This window comes from Solanum stenotomum, chromosome 3 (assembly GCF_019186545.1).
Source record: "Solanum stenotomum isolate F172 chromosome 3, ASM1918654v1, whole genome shotgun sequence".
Taxonomy (NCBI): Eukaryota; Viridiplantae; Streptophyta; class Magnoliopsida; order Solanales; family Solanaceae; genus Solanum; species Solanum stenotomum.
In genome coordinates this window covers 58,318,003-58,338,013 of record NC_064284.1, presented here as the reverse complement: position 1 = coordinate 58,338,013, position 20,011 = coordinate 58,318,003, and the positions used below count along the sequence as shown (strand labels likewise).

The window sequence follows — 20,011 nt, the reverse complement described above, 5'->3', positions numbered from 1 at the left end:
GTATATATATACATATACATTGTATTGGTTAGAGTTCAGTTTTCACATTCTCAATAATATCTTTTCTCTCCTTCTTCTCTGATCGTTGGTGAAAGCTCAAACTCCATAAATGGAGGAAGTACATTGTTTCACAGCTTATGCTGCTGGTTTTGTCATGGTATCAGAGCGGTGAGATTTCTGCTCCTCTCTCTCGTCGTGAACACATTATTCAGTTCGATTTCTCGATATTTTTCTCCCTGATTTTCTCTGAACGATCTCACTATCGTTCCTCTATTTTGTTTCAAACTTGCTCATTGTGAGTTCATCTTCATAATTCATCTGTAATTGCATTCTCCTTTATCTTCTTCTATGGGAGACACTCTAGGTGACGCGACTGCTACCAACACTTTAACTAGATTGGATTTCAATAGCCCTTTCTATCTGCATCCCTCAGAGAATGCAGGTTCTACTTTACTTCCTGTTGTTTTTTATGGAACTAGCTACAGGTCATGGAGACGAGCAGTTCTTAGGGATTTATCGGTTAAGAGTAAAATTGGATTCATCAATGGAAAAATCGTGAAGCCAAATTCTGCAGATCCAACCTTCATGCAGAAGGTGTGATGACATGGTGACCTCTTGGATTTTAAATTCTCTCTCACCAGATCTGAGAGATAGCTTGCAATACCTCAACAATGCCCAGGAGCTTTGGGAGGAGTTGGAGGATAAATGTAACATCCGATAATTTGAAATATCTATGAAGAGGCTTAAAAATCGAAAATAGTCATTTTTTGAAGGAATTCAAAAATCTGGAAATTTGGCTAAGTGTGGAAATCAGTGAGTTTTGGTCAACTTTGAGCAGTCATAACTCCTAGCTCAGGATGAGTTAGGACTAGTTCCAGTTATGATTGTGAAGCTTGTGGAATGATCTTTCCAACGCCACCAAGTTTGCTCGATTCCGAGTTTGTATGAGCGAGTTATGCCCTTTGAAAGTTGGGCAGTTGGCAGGGAATCCGTCTGGAAATTTTAAGGGTATTTTGGTCTTTTCCCTAGCCATTTCTTTTGGGATTATATTGTTGTGTTAGGCTGATCTTTGGATCATTTTGTCCCATTTTAAAAGAGTGAAAGCTAGGGCTTGAGAGTGAAGAAGAGAAGAAGAAGAGAAGAGGAAAAGGAGAAGAAGGAGAAGAAAGAAGAGATCAACAAGTTTCCCTCAAAGATCATCGTGGATATCGTCGGGGGTGATCTCTATCAAGGTATGTGAGTTATTAGTGTGGTTTGATCCTTTCCCCCACACACCAAACTCATTATTATTGAGAAAAGATTGTATATGTTGTTGAAGTTGTTGGGTTGTGTTGTTGATGTTGTTGAAGTTATTGTTGGTTGTGGGACATGATTTGGTTGTGTGTTTGAGTTGAATCTCATGTATGTTGAGGGATTTTATGATCCTTAGTGTTTGGGGTTGAACCCATTGAAGTAAGGGTGGTTTAGAGTTGGCAAAACAAGGGAGAAAAGTCGAGTATTCTGGGCTAGGGGTTGGCGCGTCGCGCCTGCTAGCGCGCCCCAAGAGGAGCTCTGAAGCCCAGCCCTTGGGGCGGCGCGCCAGCAGGGCCCTTATGAACTTCAAGGGTTGGTGCTCTGCGCCTTGCAGAGCGCCAAGGGCCCCAACCTACCCCTTTCATTCCCCACTTTTTCATGCATGTTCCTTAGTATTGTACCTATGTTCCATAGTGTTTCCAACATTTCAAGTTACGTTTAAATGTCAAGAATTCATCCGTAAACGTGTGATCATATGTCTTGAATCCATAATCCAATTCAAGGCGAGTTAGTATCAAAGTCAGGTGAAGTTAGAGTTTCAAGTTAAGTAAAGAGCAAATAATATAGAGTTTCAAGTCGAGTAAAGAGTATTAAGTTTTCAGTTAAGTCAAGAGCACAAAGTTGAGTTCATTTTTCAAAGTTATTAGGGAACTATGTATTCCCAAAGAANAGATCAACAAGTTTCCCTCAAAGATCATCGTGGATATCGTCGGGGGTGATCTCTATCAAGGTATGTGAGTTATTAGTGTGGTTTGATCCTTTCCCCCACACACCAAACTCATTATTATTGAGAAAAGATTGTATATGTTGTTGAAGTTGTTGGGTTGTGTTGTTGATGTTGTTGAAGTTATTGTTGGTTGTGGGACATGATTTGGTTGTGTGTTTGAGTTGAATCTCATGTATGTTGAGGGATTTTATGATCCTTAGTGTTTGGGGTTGAACCCATTGAAGTAAGGGTGGTTTAGAGTTGGCAAAACAAGGGAGAAAAGTCGAGTTTTCTGGGCTAGGGGTTGGCGCGTCGCGCCTGCCAGTGCGCCCCAAGAGGAGATCTGAAGCCCAGCCCTTGGGGCGGCGCGCCAGCCAGAGCGCCAGCAAGGCCCTTCTGAAATTCAAGGGTTGGCGCTCCGCGCCTTGCAGAGCGCCAAGGGCCCCAACCTACCCCTTTCATTCCCCACTTTTTCATGCATGTTCCTTAGTATTGTACCTATGTTCCATAGTGTTTCCAACACTTCAAGTTACATTTAAATGTCAAGAATTCATCCGTAAATGTGTGATCATATGTCTTGAATCCATAATCCAATTCAAGGCGAGTTAGTATCAAAGTCAAGTGAAGTTAGAGTTTCAAGTTAACTAAAGAGCATAGAGTTTCAAGTCGAGTAAAGAGTATCGAGTTTTCAATTAAGTCAAGAGCACAAAGTTGAGTTCATTTCTCAAAGTTATTAGGGAACTATGTATTCCCAAAGAAGTTTTAAATAAATGTCTTTACATTTAAACAAGGTTGGAAACTGAGATTTCCAAAGAGCCTTCGGGTTAGTTTTTGAGTAATTATCTCAATCAGCAGTAAAACATATGTTTTAAAAACATAAGAGCCAGTACATTTTTTTTTTGGAGTAATATCGAGCACCGAATTGGGGGAGCGTTCAAAGAACCCACAGCCCCCATAGAACCATGTTAGCCACCATGGGTAGAAAATGATCATTCTTTTTTAGATGAATCCTTTTCCAGATAGACTAGTGGATCCATTAGGCAGTTCAGGTCTTATACATTTGGCCGGGTATAAGATGCTCTGGAAGCGTGAGGTCGATCGCTGTATCATCACTATAGCTCTCATGTGATGGTTGTCGGTTTGAGAAACTCCCACAACAGTTATTGTATTTTCATACACAAAAAGTCTTATATTTTATATACATCAGTTCAATTGTATTGCTATATACAGCTCAGGCTTATTGTATCTTTGTATACACACAAAGTTTATAGCATGTTTTAAGTAATCTTTCTTTATATCGCACTTGTTTTAAAATTTGCTTTATATTGAAAGAAGTCAGTCAGGTTGAGTTGAGTTGAGCCAGGTAAGCTTTTCAGTTTCTTCCAAATTTCCTTCTAGCCTTTGTTGCTTAGTTTCCAGCTCGCATACTCGTACATTCCATGTACTGATGCCAGTTGGCCTGCATCTTATGACGATGCAGATACAGGTACCCAGGATCAGCATCTAGCACGTTGTTGATCCAGTTGAGCACTCCAGAGTCAGTGGTGAGCCTCCTTGCTTTTCGGAGGACTCGGATATTTTGTTCTCTTAGTTTTGTTTTTATTAGGGTGTTGCGGGGTCTGTCCCAACATCCATCTCAGTAATTTAGAGGCTTCATAGACAGTCAGACAGTTAGTTTCGAGTCTGTTATCTATGTATATATGTAAATATTCTATTTTGAGACTCGAGTTGCCTTTTTGGCCAAACGTTATCAGTTGGTTGTTTTATAACCATTCCTTGCATTGAGTTATACTGTTGAGTAAGTTTTCGTTGAGTTAAGAAAGCCAGGCCAAGGGTTCGCTTGGGGCCAGAAATGGTCTCCGAGTGCCGATCCCGCCCAGGGTGTAGGCTCGGGGAGTGACAAAATTGGTATCAAAGCCCAGAGTTCAAGAGTCCTAGCGAGTCTATGAAGTCGTGTCTGTAGAGTCCTAGTTATCTGTGTGAAGCGCGCCACATCTATAATTGGGAGGCTACAACATTTAGAAAGATTTCTCATTTCTTTCACACTCATCTCGTGCGTTAGAGTTTATCTCTAAAGAGTTTCTTCCTAATCCGTGCTTGCGCGTGTTTCAGATAATCATGCCTCCACGAAGAGTTGGCAGAGGGCGTCTTCCTAGACGTTATGTTGATAAGCAAAAGTTACCCTATGCACCGGGAGTGCAAGATCAAGGGGAAGTTTCTAATGCCGAGTTCAGAGAGGCAATTAGAATTCTGAGTCAAGCTGTAACAAATCAGATTGGTCAGCAGAGGGGAGTTCGACAAATAAGAGCTGACATTTCTAGGATTCGTGAGTTCTTGGGGATAAATCCTCCGAGTTTCATGGGTTCGAGTACTACTGAGGATCCAGAGGACTTCATTGAGGAGTTGAAGAAGATTTTTGATGTGATGCATGTGGCAGATATTGAGCGGGTTGAACTAGCCGCATATCAATTGAAGGATGTTGCTAGAACTTGGTTCGACCAGTGGAAAGGGGGCAGAGTTGAGAATGCACCACCTGCGAGTTGGGCCTGTTTTGAGGAAGCTTTCTTGGGGCATTTCTTTCCTCGAGAATTGAGAGAGGCCAAGGTACGTGAGTTCCTTACACTTAAGTAGTAGTCTTTGAGTGTTCATGAGTACAGTCTGAAGTTCACCCAACTATCCCGCTACGCTCCGGAGATGGTGGCAGACATGAGGAATAGAATGAGTTTGTTTGTTGTTGGGCTGTCTCGGTTATCAAGTAAGGAAGGTAGGGCTGCAAAGCTTATTGGGGACATGGACATATCTAGGTTGATGGTCTATGCGCAACAAGTTGAGGAAGAGAAGCTGAGGGACAGAGAAGAGTTCAAAAATAAGAGAGTGAAGTCAGGTAATGAGTCCGGGCAGCAGAAAGGTAATTCAAACCGTTCCTCTTTTCAGCAAAGGCAAAAGGGACCTGCTCCATCATTTGCTAGAGCACCTGCACCCCGATACAAAGGTGAATTTAATGGCCAGAATTCGAAGGACTTCAGGGATAGACCAGCACAATCTTCGGGTAGTGTGGCGCAAGAGAGTAGTAAACCTCCTCCTTGCGCCAAGTGTGGTAGGAACCACTCAGGTATTTGTCGAGAGGGCTCCATTGGTTGTTTCAAGTGTGGTCAGAATGGACATTTCATGCGAGAGTGTCCAAAAAATAGGCAGGGTAATGGGGAAATAGAGCACAGTCTTCTTCAGTTGCTCCCCAAGACAGGACGACACCTAGAGGAGCTACTTCTAGTACCGGCGGAGGAGCAAACCGCCTTTATGCAATCACCAGTCGCCACGAGCAAGAGAATTCTCTGAATGTTGTCACTGGTATGATCAAAGTCTTTGCTTTTGATGTGTATGCCTTGCTAGACCCAGGAGCAAGTTTATCTTTTGTAACTCCTTATGTTGCAAATCAGTTTGATGTTTTTCCTGAGAGGCTTTGTGAACCCTTTTGTGTTTCTACACCTGTTGGGGAGTCTATTCTAGCAGAAAGAGTTTATCGTGATTGTCCTGTTTCTATCAATCACAAGAGCACCATGAATGATTTGGTAGAGTTAGACATGGTAGAATTCGATGTCATTCTAGGTATGGATTGGCTTCATGCCTGTTATGCATCATTAGACTGTAGGACTCGAGTGGTCAAGTTTCAGTTTCCGAGTGAGCCAGTCTTAGAGTGTAGTAGTTCAGCAGTGCCTAAGGGTCGTTTCATTTCGTACCTTAAGGCAAGAAAGTTAGTTTCGAAGGGTTGTATCTATCACTTAGTCCGAGTTAATGACTCTAGTGTTGAGATACCTCATTTTCAGTCAGTTCCTATAGTAAAAGAGTTTCCAGAAGTTTTCCCTGATGATCTACCCGAAATTCCTCTTGAGAGAGAAATAGATTTCGGTATAGATCTCATTCCAATTACTCGTCCTATCTCTATTCCGCCATATAGAATGGCACCAGCAGAGTTGAAAGAGCAGTTGAAAGATCTCCTAGAAAAGAGTTTCATTCAACCGTGTGTCTCACCTTGGGGTGCTCCGGTCTTGTTTGTGAGAAAGAAAGATGGTTCCCTTAGGATGTGTATAGATTACCGCCAGTTGAATAAGGTTACCATCAAGAATAAGTACCCTCTTCCGAGGATTGATGATCTTTTCGATCAGCTTCAGGGTGCCACTTGTTTTTCGAAGATTGACCTCGGATCAGGCTATCATCAGTTAAGAGTAAGGGAATGTGATATTTCAAAGACAACTTTCAGGACCCGGTACGATCATTATGAGTTTTTAGTCATGTCTTTTGGTTTGACCAATGCACTGACAGCTTTCATGGACTTGATGAATAGAGTCTTCAAACCTTATTTAGATACGATTGTTATCATCTTCATTGATGACATACTAGTCTATTCAAGGAATGAAGAAGATCATGCTAGTCATCTTAGTATAGTTCTTCAGACTTTGAAGGACAAGGAGTTGTATGCCAAGTTCTCTAAGTGTGAGTTTTGGCTCAAGTCTGTGGCGTTCTTAGGCCACATTGTGTCCGGTGATGGAATTAAAGTTGATACTCGGAAAATTGAGGCAGTGCAGAATTGGCCTAGACCCACATCTCCAACTCAAATTAGGAGTTTCTTGGGATCAGCTAGCTATTATAGGAGGTTTGTAGAGGGGTTCTCGTCTATTGCATCTCTTTTGACGAAGTTGACTCAGAAGGCAGTGAAATTTCAATGGTCGGAAGCTTGTGAGAAAAGCTTTCAGGAATTGAAAAAGAGATTAATTACAGCTCCAATATTGACGTTACCAGAAGGTACTCAAGGTCTTGTGGTGTATTGTGATGCATCTAGAATTGGTTTGGGTTGTGTCTTAATACTGAATGGCAAGGTTATAGCTTATGCCTCCAGACAGTTGAACGTTCATGAAAAGAACTACCCAACCCATGACTTAGAGTTGGCTGTTGTAGTATTTGCTTTGAAGATATTACGTCATTACTTGTATAGTGTGCATGTTGACATATTCACTGATCACAAGAGCCTTCAATATGTGCTTACTCAGAAAGAGCTTAATCTCAGACAGATGAGGTGGTTAGAATTACTCAAGGACTATGACCTGAGTATTCTTTACCACCCAGGTAAGGCTAATGTTGTTGCTGATTCTTTGAGCAGGTTGATTATGGGTAGCACCGCTCATATTGAAGAAGGAATGAGAGAGTTAGCAAAGGATGTGCACAGACTGGCATGCCTGGGAGTCAGACTTTCAGATTCCGCAGAAGGAGGAATAGCGGTGGCAAATGGGGCCGAGTCATCACTAGTGTCAGAAGTGAAAGAGAAACAAGATCAAGATCCCATTTTGCTTGAGTTGAAGGCAAATGTTCAAAAGAAAAGAGTATTAGCTTTTGAACAAGGGGGAGATGGTGTATTGAGATATCAAGGTAGATTGTGCGTCCCTATGGTAGATGGACTCCAAGAGAGGATTATGGATGAAGCTCATAGCTCCAGATATTCCATTCATCCGGGTTCCACCAAGATGTATCGTGACTTGTGAGAAGTTTATTGGTGAGATGGCATGAAGAAGGGCATTGCAGAGTTTGTTGCTAAGTGTCCAAATTGCCAACAAGTGAAAGTTGAACACCAAAGGCCCGGTGGTTTAGCTCAGAGGATAGAACTTCCGGAATGGAAGTGGGAGATGATCAATATGGATTTCATCACAGGGTTGCCAAGGTCTCGCAGACAACATGCTTCTATTTGGGTGATTGTCGACAGAATGACAAAGTCAGCCCATTTTCTACCGGTAAAGACTACAAATTCAGCAGAAGATTATGCCAAGTTGTATATTCAAGAGGTGGTGAGACTTCATGGAGACTGGAAGGTGCACAGTTCTGGAAATTTTTTTTCAGAAAAGCTTGTGTTCCAAGGTGAATTTGAGTACTGCTTTTCACCCTCAAACTGATGGGCAAGCAGAGCATACTATTTAGACTTTAGAGGATATGTTGAGGGCTTGTGTGATTGATTTCAAAGGTAATTGGGATGATCACCTACCTCTCATTGAGTTTGCCTACAACAACAGTTATCACTCCAGCATCCAAATAGCTCCATACGAAGCTCTTTATGGGAGAAGATGTAGATCTCCTATTGGATGGTTTGAAGTTGGAGAAGCAAGGTTGATAGGACCAGAGTTAGCTCACCAAGCTATGGAGAAGGTGAAAGTGATTCAAGAGAGATTGAAAACGGCACAGAGTTGCCAGAAATCCTACACTGATGTTAGGAGAAGGGCGTTAGAGTTTGAAATAGATGATTGGGTATATTTGAAAGTTTCACCCATGAAAGGGGTTATGAGGTTTGGTAAGAAGGGGAAACTTAGTCCCCGGTATATTGGACCTTATCGCATAGCCAAGAGAATTGGCAATGTTGCATATGAGTTAGAGTTACCGCAGGAACTAGAAGCGGTTCATCCAGTATTTCATATCTCTATGTTGAAGAAGTGCATAGGCGATCCTTCATTGATCCTACCAACTTAAAGTATTAGGATCAAGGATAACTTATATTATGAGGAGATTCCTGTTCAGATTTTAGATCGCCAAGTTCGTAGGGTGAGAACGAAAGATGTAGCCTCAGTCAAGGTCCTATGGAGGAACCAATTTGTTGAGGAAACAACTTGGGAAGCCGAAGAGGACATGAAGAAGAGATATCCTCATCTCTTTGAATCCGGGGGAAATGCAGATTAAGGTACTAATTTCCTTCTTAGTGCTCTTTTAATTATAATGAGCATGTTGTGGTTGTTGTTGTGTTTGCATGGTTGTTTGTTGGGTGTTGAGTTGATGTTACACCCTTAGCTTTGTAAGAGTAACCTCATTCGGGGACGAATGTTCCCAAAGGGGAGATATTATAACATCCAGTAATTTGAAATATCTATGAAGAGGCTTAAAAATTGGAAAGTCATTTTTGGAAGGAATTCAAAAATCTGGAAATTTGGCTTGAGTTTTGGCCAACTTTGAGTAGTCATAACTCCTAGCTCAGGATGAGTTAGGAATAGTTCCAGTTATGATTGTGAAGCTTCTGGAATGATCTTTCCAACGCCACCAAGTTTGCTCGATTCCGAGTTCGTATGAGCGAGTTATGCCTTTTGAAAGTAGGGCAGTTGGTAGGGAATCCGTCCGAAAATTTTAAGGATATTTTGGTCTTTTCCCTAGCCATTTCTTTTGGGATTATATTGTTGTGTTAGGATGATCTTTGGATCATTTTATCCCATTTTAAAAGAGTGAAAGCTTGGGCTTGAGAGTGAAGAAGAGAAGAAGAAGAGAAGAAGAGGAGAAGAACAAGAAGAAAGAGGAGATCAACAAGTTTTCGTCAAAGATCGTCGTGGATATCGTCGAGGGTGATCCCTATCAAGGTATGTTAGTTCTTTGTATGGGTTGATCCTTTCCTCCACACACCAAACTCATTATTATTGAGAAAAGATTGGATATGTTGTTGAAGTTGTTGGGTTGTGTTGTTGATGTTGTTGAAGTTATTGTTGGTTTTGGGACATGATTTGGTTGTGTGTTTGAGTTGAATCTCATGTATGTTGAGGGATTTTATGATCCTTAGTGTTTGGGGTTGAACCCATTGAAGTAAAGGTGGTTTAGAGTTGGCAAAACAAGGGAGAAAAGTCGAGTTTTCTGGCTAGGGGTTGGTGCATCGCGCCTACCAGCGCGCCCCAAGAGGAGCTCTGAAGCCCAGCCCTTGGGGCGGCGCGCCAGCCAGAGCGCCAACAGGGCCCTTCTGAACTTTAAGGGTTGGTGCTCCGCGCCTTGCAGAGCGCCAAGGGCCCCAACCTACCCCTTTCATTCCCCACTTTTTCATGCATGTTCCTTAGTATTGTACCTATGTTCCATAGTGTTTCCAACACTTCAAGTTACGTTTAAATGTCAAGAATTCATCCGTAAACGTGTGATCATATGTCTTGAATCCATAATCCAATTCAAGGTGAGTTAGTATCAAAGTCAAGTGAAGTTAGAGTTTTAAGTTAAATAAAGAGCAAAGAGCATAGAGTTTCAAGTCGAGTAAAGAGTATCGAGTTTTCAGTTAAGTCAAGAGCACAAAGTTGAGTTCATTTCTCAAAGTTATTAGGGAACTATGTATTCCCAAAGAAGTTTTAAAGAAATGTCTTTACATTTAAACAAGGTTGGAAACTGAGATTTCCAAAGAGCCTTCGGGCTAGTTTTTGAGTAATTATCTCAATCAGCAGGAAAACATATGTTTTAAAAACATAAGAGCCAGTATATTTTTTTTGGGAGTAGTATTGAGCACCGAATTGGGGGAGCGTTCAAAGAACCCACAGCCCCTATAGAACCATGTTAGCCACCATGGGTAGAAAATGATCATACTTTTTAAATGAATCCTTTTCCAGATAGACTAGTGGATCCATTAGGCAGTTCAGGTCTTATCCCTTTGGCCGGGTATAAGATGCTCTAGCAGCGTGAGGTCGATCACTGTATCATTACTATAGCTCTCATGTGATGGTTGTCGGTTAGAAAAACTCCCACAGCAGTTATTGTATTTTCATACACAGAAAGTATTATATTTTATATACATCAGTTCAATTGTATTGCTATATACATCTCAGGCTTATTGTATCTTTGTATACACACAGAGTTTATAGCATGTTTTAAGTAGTCTTTCTTTATATCGCACTTGTTTTAAAATTTGCCTTATATTAAAAGAAGTCAGTCAGGTTGAGTTGAGTTGAGCCAGGTAAGCTTTTCAGTTTCTTCCAGATTACCTTCTAGCCTTTGTTGCTTAGTTTCCAGCTCGCATACTTGTACATTCCATGTACTGATGCCAGTTGGCCTGCATCTTATGACGATGCAGATACAGGTACCCAGGATCAGCATCCAGCACGTCGTTAATCCAGCTGAGCACTCCAGAGTCAGTGGTGAGCCTCCTTGCTTTCCGGAGGACTCATATATTTTTTTCTCTTAGTTTTGTTTTTATTAGGGTGTTGAGGGGTCTGTCCCAACATCCATCTCAGTATTTTAGAGGCTTCATAGACAGTCAGTCAGTTAGTTTCGAGTCTCTTATCTATGAATATATTTAGATATTCTATTTTGAGACTCGAGTTGCCTTTTTGGCCAAACGTTATCAGTTGGTTGTTTTATAACCATTCCTTGCATTGAGTTATGCTGTTGAGTAAGTTTCCGTTGAGTTAAGAAAGCCAGGCCAAAGGTTCGCTTGGGGCTAGAAATGGTCTCCGAGTGCCGGTCCCGCCTAGGGTGTAGGTTCGAGGAGTGACAAACTTGGTATCAGAGCCTAGAGTTCAAGAGTCCTAGAGAGTCTATGAAATCGTGTCTGTAGAGTCCTAGTTATCGGTGTAAACCGTGCCACATCTATAATTGGGAGGCTACAACATTTAGGAAGATTTCTCATTTCTTTCACACTCATCTCGTGCGTTATATTTTATCTCTAAAGAGTTTCTTCCTAATCCGTGCTTGCACGTGTTTCAGATAATCATGCCTCCACGAAGAGTTGGCAGAGGGCGTCTTCCTAAACGTTATGTTGATGAGTAAGAGTTACCCTATGCACCGGGAGTGCAAGATCAAGGGGAAGTTTCTAATGCCGAGTTCAGAGAGACAATTAGAATTCTGAGTCAAGCTGTAACAAATCAGATTGGTCAGCAGAGGGGAGTTCGACAAGAAGGAGCTGACACTTCTAGGATTCGTGAGTTCTTGGGGATGAATCCTCCGAGTTTCATGGGTTCGAGTACTACTGAGGATCCAGATGACTTCATTGAGGAGTTGAAAAAGATTTTTGATGTGATGCATGTGGCAGATATTGAGCGGGTTGAACTAGCCGCATATCAATTGAAGGATGTTGCTAGAACTTGGTTCGACCAGTGGAAAGGGGGCAGAGTTGAGAATGCACCACCTGCGAGTTGGGCCTCTTTTGAGGAAGCTTTCTTGGGGCATTTCTTTCCTCGAGAATTGAGAGAGGCCAAGGTACGTGAGTTCCTTACACTTAAGCAGGAGTCTTTGAGTGTTCATGAGTACAGTCTGAAGTTCACCCAACTATCCCGCTATGCTCCGGAGATGGTGGCAAACATGAGGAATAGAATGAGTTTGTTTGTTGCTGGGTTGTCTCAGTTGTCAAGGAAGGTAGGGTTGCAAAGCTTATTGGGGACATGGACATATCTAGGTTGATGGTCTATGTGCAACAGGTTGAGAAAGAGAAGCTTAGGGACAGAGAAGAGTTCAGAAATAAGAGAGCGAAGTCAGGTAATGAGTCTGGGCAGCAGAAAGGTAATTCAAACCATTCCTCCTTTTAGCAAAGGCAAAAGGGACCTGCTCCATCATTTGCTAGAGCACTTGCACCCCGATACAAAGGTGAATTTAATGGCCAGAATTCGAAGGACTTTAGGGCTAGACCAGCACAATCTTCGGGTAGTGTGACGCAAGAGAGTAGTAAACCTCCTCCTTGTGCCAAGTGTGGTAGGAACCACTCAGGTATTTGTCGAGAGGGCTCCATTGGTTGTTTCAAGTGTGGTCAGAATGGACATTTCATGCGAGAGTGTCCAAAGAATAGGCAGGGTAATGGGGGAAATAGAGCACAGTTTTCTTCAGTTGCTCCCCCAGACAGGACGACACCTAGAGGAGCTACTTCTAGTACTAGCGGAGGAGCAAACCGCCTTTATGCAATCACCAGTCACCACGAGCAAGAGAATTCTCTGAATGTTGTCACTGGTATGATCAAAGTCTTTGCTTTTGATGTGTATGCCTTGCTAGACCCAGGAGCAAGTTTATCTTTTGTAACTCCTTATGTTGCAAATCAGTTTGATGTTCTTCCTGAGAGGCTTTGTGAACGCTTTTGTGTTTCTACACCTGTTGGGGAGTCTATTCTAGCAGAAATAGTTTATCGTGATTGTCTTGTTTCTATCAATCACAAGAGCACCATGACTGATTTGGTGGAGTTAGACATGGTAGAATTCGATGTCATTCTAGGTATGTATTGGCTTCATGCCTGTTATGCATCATTAGACTGTAGGACTCGAGTGGTCAAGTTTCAGTTTCCGATTCCGAGTGAGCCAGTCTTAGAGTGGAGTAGTAGTTCAGCAGTGCCTAAGGGTCGTTTCATTTCGTACCTTAAGGCAAGAAAGTTAGTTTCGAAGGGTTGTATCTATCACTTAGTCCGAGTTAATGACTCTAGTGTTGAGATACCTCATTTTCAGTCAGTTCCTATAGTAAGAGAGTTTCCAGAAGTTTTCCCTGATGATCTACTCAGAATTCCTCTTGAGAGAGAAATAGATTTTGGTATAGATCTCATTCCAGATACTCGTCCTATCTCTATTCCGCCATATAGAATGGCACCAGTAGAGTTGAAAGAGCAGTTGAAAGATCTCCTAGAAAAGGGTATTCGACCGTGTGTCTCACCTTGGGGTGCTCCGGTCTTGTTTGTGAGAAAGAAAAATGGTTCCCTTAGGATGTGTATAGACTACCGCCAGTTGAATAAGGATACCATCAAGAACAAGTACCCTCTTCCGAGGATTGATGATCTTTTCGATCAGCTTCAAGGTACCACTTATTTTCAAAGATTGACCTCAGATCAGGCTATCATCAGTTAAGAGTAAGGGAATGTGATATTCCAAATACAGCTTTCAGGACCCAGTACAGTCATTATGAGTTTTTAGTCATGTCTTTTGGTTTGACCAATGCACCGACAACTTTCATGGACTTGATGAATAGAGTTTTCAAACCTTATTCAGATACGTTTGTTATCGTCTTCATTGATGACATACTAGTCTATTCAAGGAATGAAGAAGATCATGCTAGTCATCTTAGAATAGTTCTTCAGACTTTGAAGGACAAGGAGTTGTATGCCAAGTTCTCTAAGTGTGAGTTTTGGCTCAAGTCTGTGGCGTTCTTAGGCCACATTGTGTCTGGTGATGGAATTAAAGTTGATACTCAGTAAATTGAGGCAGTGCATGTCGACATATTCACTGATCATAAGAGCCTTCAATATGTGCTTACTCAGAAAGAGCTTAATCTCAGACAGAGGAGGTGGTTATAATTACTCAAGGACTATGACCTGAGTATTCTTTACCACCCAGGTAAGGCTAATGTTATTGCCGATTCTTTGAGCAGGTTGTCTATGGGTAGCACCACCCATATTGAAGAAGGAATGAAAGAGTTAGCAAAGGATGTGCACAGACTGGCATGCCTGGGAGTCAGACTTTCAGATTCCGCAGAAAGAGGAATAGGGGTGGCAAATGGGGCCGAGTCATCACTAGTGTCAGAAGTGAAAGAAAAACAAGATCAAGATCCCATTTTGCTTGAGTTGAAGGCAAATGTTCAAAAGCAAAGAGTATTAGCTTTTAAACAAGGGGGAGATGGTGTATTGAGATATCAAGGTAGATTGTGCGTCCCTATGGTAAATGGACTCCAAGAGAGGATTATGGAGGAAGCTCATAGCTCTAGATATTCCATTCATCCGGGTTCAACCAAGATGTATCGTGACTTGCGAGAAGTTTATTGGTGGAATGGCATGAAGAAGGGCATTGCAGAGTTTGTTGCTAAGTGTCCAAATTGCCAACAAGTGAAAGTTGAACACCAAATGCCCGGTGGTTTAGCTTAGAGGATAGAACTTTCGGAATGGAAGTGGGAGATGATCAATATGGATTTCATCACAGGGTTGCCAAGGTCTCGCAGACAGCATGATTCTATTTGGGTGATTGTCGACATAACGACAAAGTCAGCCCATTTTCTGCCGGTAAAAACTTCCAATTCAGCAAAAGATTATGCCAAGTTGTATATTCAAGAGGTGGTGAGACTTCATGGAGTCCCAGTCTCCATTATTTCAGATAGAGGTGCACAGTTCTGGAAATCTTTTCAAAAAGGCTTGGGTTCCAAGGTGAATTTGAGTACTTCTTTTCACCCTCAGACTGATGGGCAAGCAGAGCATACTATTCAGACTTTAGAGGATATGTTGAGGGCTTGTGTGATTGATTTCAAAGGTAATTGGGATGATCATCTACCTCTCATTGAGTTTGCCTACAACAACAGTTATCACTCCAGCATCCAAATAACTCCATACGAAGCTCTTTATGGGAGAAGATGTAGATCTCCTATTGGATGGTTTGAAGTTGGAGAAGCAAGGTTGATAGGACCAGAGTTAGTTCACCAAGCTATGGAGAAGGTGAAAGTGATTCAAGAGAGATTGAAAACAGCACAGAGTCGCCAGAAATCCTACACTGATGTTAGGAGAAGGGCGTTAGAGTTTGAAATAGATGATTGGGTATATTTGAAAGTTTCACCCATGAAAGGGGTTATGAGGTTTGGTAAGAAGGGAAAACTTAGTCCCCGGTATATTGGACCTTATCGCATAGCCAAAAGAATTGGCAATGTTGCATATGAGTTGGAGTTACCGCAGGAACTAGAAGCGGTTCATCCGGTATTTCATATCTCTATGTTGAAGAAGTGCATAGGCGATCCTTCATTAATCCTACCAACTGAAAGTATTAGGATTAAGGATAACTTATCTTATGAGGAGATTCCTATTCAGATTTTAGATCGCCAAGTTCGTAGGTTGAGAACGAAAGATGTAGCCTCAGTCAAGGTCCTATGGAGGAACCAATTTGTTGAGGAAGCAACTTGGGAAGCCGAAGAGGACATGAAGAAGAGATATCCTCATCTCTTTGAATTCGGGGGAAATGCAGATTAAGGTACTAATTTCCTTCTTAGTGCTCTTTTAATTATAATGAGCAAGTTGTGGTTGTTGTTGTGTTTGCATCGTTGTTTGTTGGGTGTTGAGTTGATGTTACACCCTTAGCTTTGTAAGAGTAACCTCATTCGACGACGAATGTTCCCAAGGGGAGATATTGTAACATCTGGTAATTTGAAATATCTATGAAGAAGCTTAAAAATCAGAAATAGTCATTTTTGGAAGGAATTCAAAAATCTGGAAATTTGGCTAAGTGTGGAAATCAGTGAGTTTTGGCCAACTTTGAGCAGTCATAACTCCTAGCTCAGGATGATTTAGGAGTAGTTCCAGTTATGATTGTGAAGCTTGTGGAATAATCTTTCCAACGCCACTGAGTTTGCTCGATTCCGAGTTCTTATGAGCGAGTTATCCCCTTTGAAAGTTGGGCAGTTGGCATGGAATCCGTCCGGAAATTTTAAGGGTATTTTGGTCTTTTCCCTAGCCATTTCTTTTGGGATTATATTGTTGTGTTAGGATGATCTTTGGATCATTTTATCCCATTTTAAAAGAGTGAAAGCTTGGGCTTGAGAGTGAAGAAGAGAAGAAGAAGAGAAGAAGAGGAGAAGAACAAGAAGAAAGAGGAGATCAACAAGTTTTCGTCAAAGATCGTCGTGGATATCGTCGAGGGTGATCCCTATCAAGGTATGTTAGTTCTTTGTATGGGTTGATCCTTTCCTCCACACACCAAACTCATTATTATTGAGAAAAGATTGGATATGTTGTTGAAGTTGTTGGGTTGTGTTGTTGATGTTGTTGAAGTTATTGTTGGTTTTGGGACATGATTTGGTTGTGTGTTTGAGTTGAATCTCATGTATGTTGAGGGATTTTATGATCCTTAGTGTTTGGGGTTGAACCCATTGAAGTAAAGGTGGTTTAGAGTTGGCAAAACAAGGGAGAAAAGTCGAGTTTTCTGGCTAGGGGTTGGTGCATCGCGCCTACCAGCGCGCCCCAAGAGAAGCTCTGAAGCCCAGCCCTTGGGGCGGCGCGCCAGCCAGAGCGCCAACAGGGCCCTTCTGAACTTTAAGGATTGGTGCTCCGCGCCTTGCAGAGCGCCAAGGGCCCCAACCTACCCCTTTCATTCCCCACTTTTTCATGCATGTTCCTTAGTATTGTACCTATGTTCCATAGTGTTTCCAACACTTCAAGTTACGTTTAAATGTCAAGAATTCATACGTAAACATGTGATCATATGTCTTGAATCCATAATCCAATTCAAGGTGAGTTAGTATCAAAGTCAAGTGAAGTTAGAGTTTCAAGTTAAGTAAAGAGCAAAGAGCATAGAGTTTCAAGTCGAGTAAAGAGTATCGAGTTTTCAGTTAAGTCAAGAGCACAAAGTTGAGTTCATTTCTCAAAGTTATTAGGGAACTATGTATTCCCAAAGAAGTTTTAAAGAAATGTCTTTACATTTAAACAAGGTTGGAAACTGAGATTTCCAAAGAGCCTTCGGGCTAGTTTTTGAGTAATTATCTCAATCAGCAGGAAAACATATGTTTTAAAAACATAAGAGCCAGTACATTTTTTTTGGGAGTAGTATCGAGCACCGAATTGGGGGAGCGTTCAAAGAACCCACAGCCCCCATAGAATCATGTTAGCCACCATGGGTAGAAAAAGATCATACTTTTTAGATGAATCCTTTTCCAGATAGACTAGTGGATCCATTAGGCAGTTCAGGTCTTATACCTTTGGCCGGGTATAAGATGCTCTGGCAGCGTGAGGTCGATCGTTGTATCATCACTATAGCTCTCATGTGATGGTTGTCGGTTAGAGAAACTCCCACAGCAGTTATTGTATTTTCATACACAGAAAGTATTATATTTTATATACATCAGTTCAATTGTATTGCTATATACATCTCAGGCTTATTGTATCTTTGTATACACACAGAGTTTATAGCATGTTTTAAGTAGTCTTTCTTTATATCGCACTTGTTTTAAAATTTGCCTTATATTGAAAGAAGTCAGTCAGGTTGAGTTGTGTTGAGCCAGGTAAGCTTTTCAGTTTCTTCCAGATTACCTTCTAGCCTTTGTTGCTTAGTTTCCAGCTCGAATACTCGTACATTCCATGTACTGATGCCAGTTGGCCTGCATCTTATGACGATGCAGATACAGGTACCCAGGATCAGCATCCAGCACGTCGTTGATCCAGCTGAGCACTCCAGAGTCAGTGGTGAGCCTCCTTGCTTTCCGGAGGACTCGGATATTTTGTTCTCTTAGTTTTGTTTTTATTAGGGTGTTGCGAGGTCTGTCCCAACATCTATCTCAGTATTTTAGAGGCTTCATAGACAATCAGTCAGTTAATTTCGAGTCTCTTATCTATGTATATATGTAAATATTCTATTTTGAGACTCGAGTTGCCTTTTTGGCCAAACATTATCAGTTGGTTGTTTTATAACCATTCATTGCATTGAGTTATGTTGTTGAGTAAGTTTTCTCTGAGTTAAGAAAGCTAGGCCAAGGGTTCGCTTGGGGCCAGAAATGGTCTCAGAGTGCCGGTCCCGCCCAGGGTTTAGGCTCGAGGCGTGACAATAAATATGACCAAACTAATGGCTGCAACTTCTATCAACTACTGAAGGAGATGAATGAGATGTATATTGTTGTATATGGAAACATCCTCATGATGTCTGATCTGCCAACTATGGCACAAACATTTGCTATTTGGTCACAGGAGGAAAGGCAGAGGGAAATGAAGTCTCATACTCACATGGCCTTGGAATCCACCTCTCTAAATGACTCTGTGTCACCACAATACAATGCAGGACCCAAATGTTTTAATACGAACTACAATTCTTATAGAGGAGGTACAGGCAGAGGTGCAAGCAGTTCCAATACTAGCAGTTCCAATACTTTTAAGGGAATTCCAGCACTGGGAACAAGCCAAATTTGTTCTGTGAGTACTGCAAATGACCTGGACACACTAAGGATATGTGTTATAAGCTTGATGGTTATCCAACCAACACAAAAGCTCCAAGAGAAAAAGGCTCAGGATCTGCAGCAAATGTACATGCCTCTGAGGATGATAGAAGCCAGTGTGAGGAAACTGTTGAGCATGGAAGACAAATTCCATTGAACCTATCCAAAAGTCAGTATGAGCAGCTACTTAATCTACTTGGAACTCTGCAAGTTGGAGCTGATTGCTCAGGAAACATGGCAGGTGGATCAGTGAACCTAGCAGGTATACTTGCTTGCTATTCTTCTATAAATGAGATAGGTGATTTGTCATGTAAATGTATTAGATTAACTGTTGGCTCTTGGATCATAGATTCAGGAGCATCACACCACATGACTTACACAAAAGATGCCCTTACAAACCTTAGAACATTACCCTATCATTTCCTTATTACATTACCAAATGGATACAAGGTTAAAGTGACTGAAATTGGTGATGTTTGTTTGACTTCTACACTGACTTTGTACAAAGTTTTGTTTATACCTAGCTTCAAGTTCAATTTGATATTTGTTCAATGTTTAGCTCTTTAACTCAAGGGAATAGTTAGCTTTAACAGCTCTTCTTGTTTACTGCAGGGCCTTTCTCTGAAGAGCCCTCTGGCACTTGGTAAGGCCAAGAATGGTATGTATTTTTTTTCCAAAGTGCCACAATTGTCCACCTGCAGATGGCAATAGTGCTTCTCATGTCAGATGTCAACTTGTTTCTTCTTGTAACTACTGTAAGATAGCTTCTGTTGGAAATAAATGTCAAAATCCATCTCAAAATGTAAAATACTTTCATACAATCAATAAAGAATCTTGTGTTGTTGATCCTATTTTATGTTCTGTTGTTAATTCCTCTCCTGGTACTAACTTTACTCACAATCATGACACTGAATTCTTATGGCATGCTAGGTTGGGACATGTACCTTTTGTAAAAATGAAAACTATCTCCACCATACCTTTGAACTTTTCCAGTAAGCAACCCTTCACTTGCACAATATGTCATATGGCTAGACAAACTAGGATGCCCTTCCCAGAAAGTAGAACCACAACCAGTACAACATTTGAATTGCTTCACATTGACTTATGAGGACCATACCACACACCTACCCATGATGGTCACCATTATTTCTTAACTATGGTGGATGACTATAGTAGGTCAACCTGGACACAACTGCTAAGGTGCAAAAGTAATGCATTGCAGACCATAAAAGCTTTCATTTCCCTTATAGATAATCAGATCCATACCAAATTGAAAATTGTTAGATCTGACAATGGTATGGAATTTACAAGTGCTGAAGCAACTAATTTCTTTCAAGAAAAAGGTATAATACACCAAAGATCATGTCTTTATTCACCATAACAAAA

The 20,011-nt window shown here is 41.4% G+C and overlaps 2 pseudogenes; both read left to right on the top strand.

Moving 5' to 3' along the window:
• The first annotated feature begins 109 nt into the window (after positions 1-109).
• On the top strand, positions 110-12,655 carry LOC125859099 (uncharacterized; annotated as a pseudogene).
• A 5,635-nt stretch (positions 12,656-18,290) lies between these two features.
• LOC125859098 (uncharacterized) lies at positions 18,291-19,272 on the top strand (annotated as a pseudogene).
• The last annotated feature ends 739 nt before the right edge of the window (positions 19,273-20,011 follow it).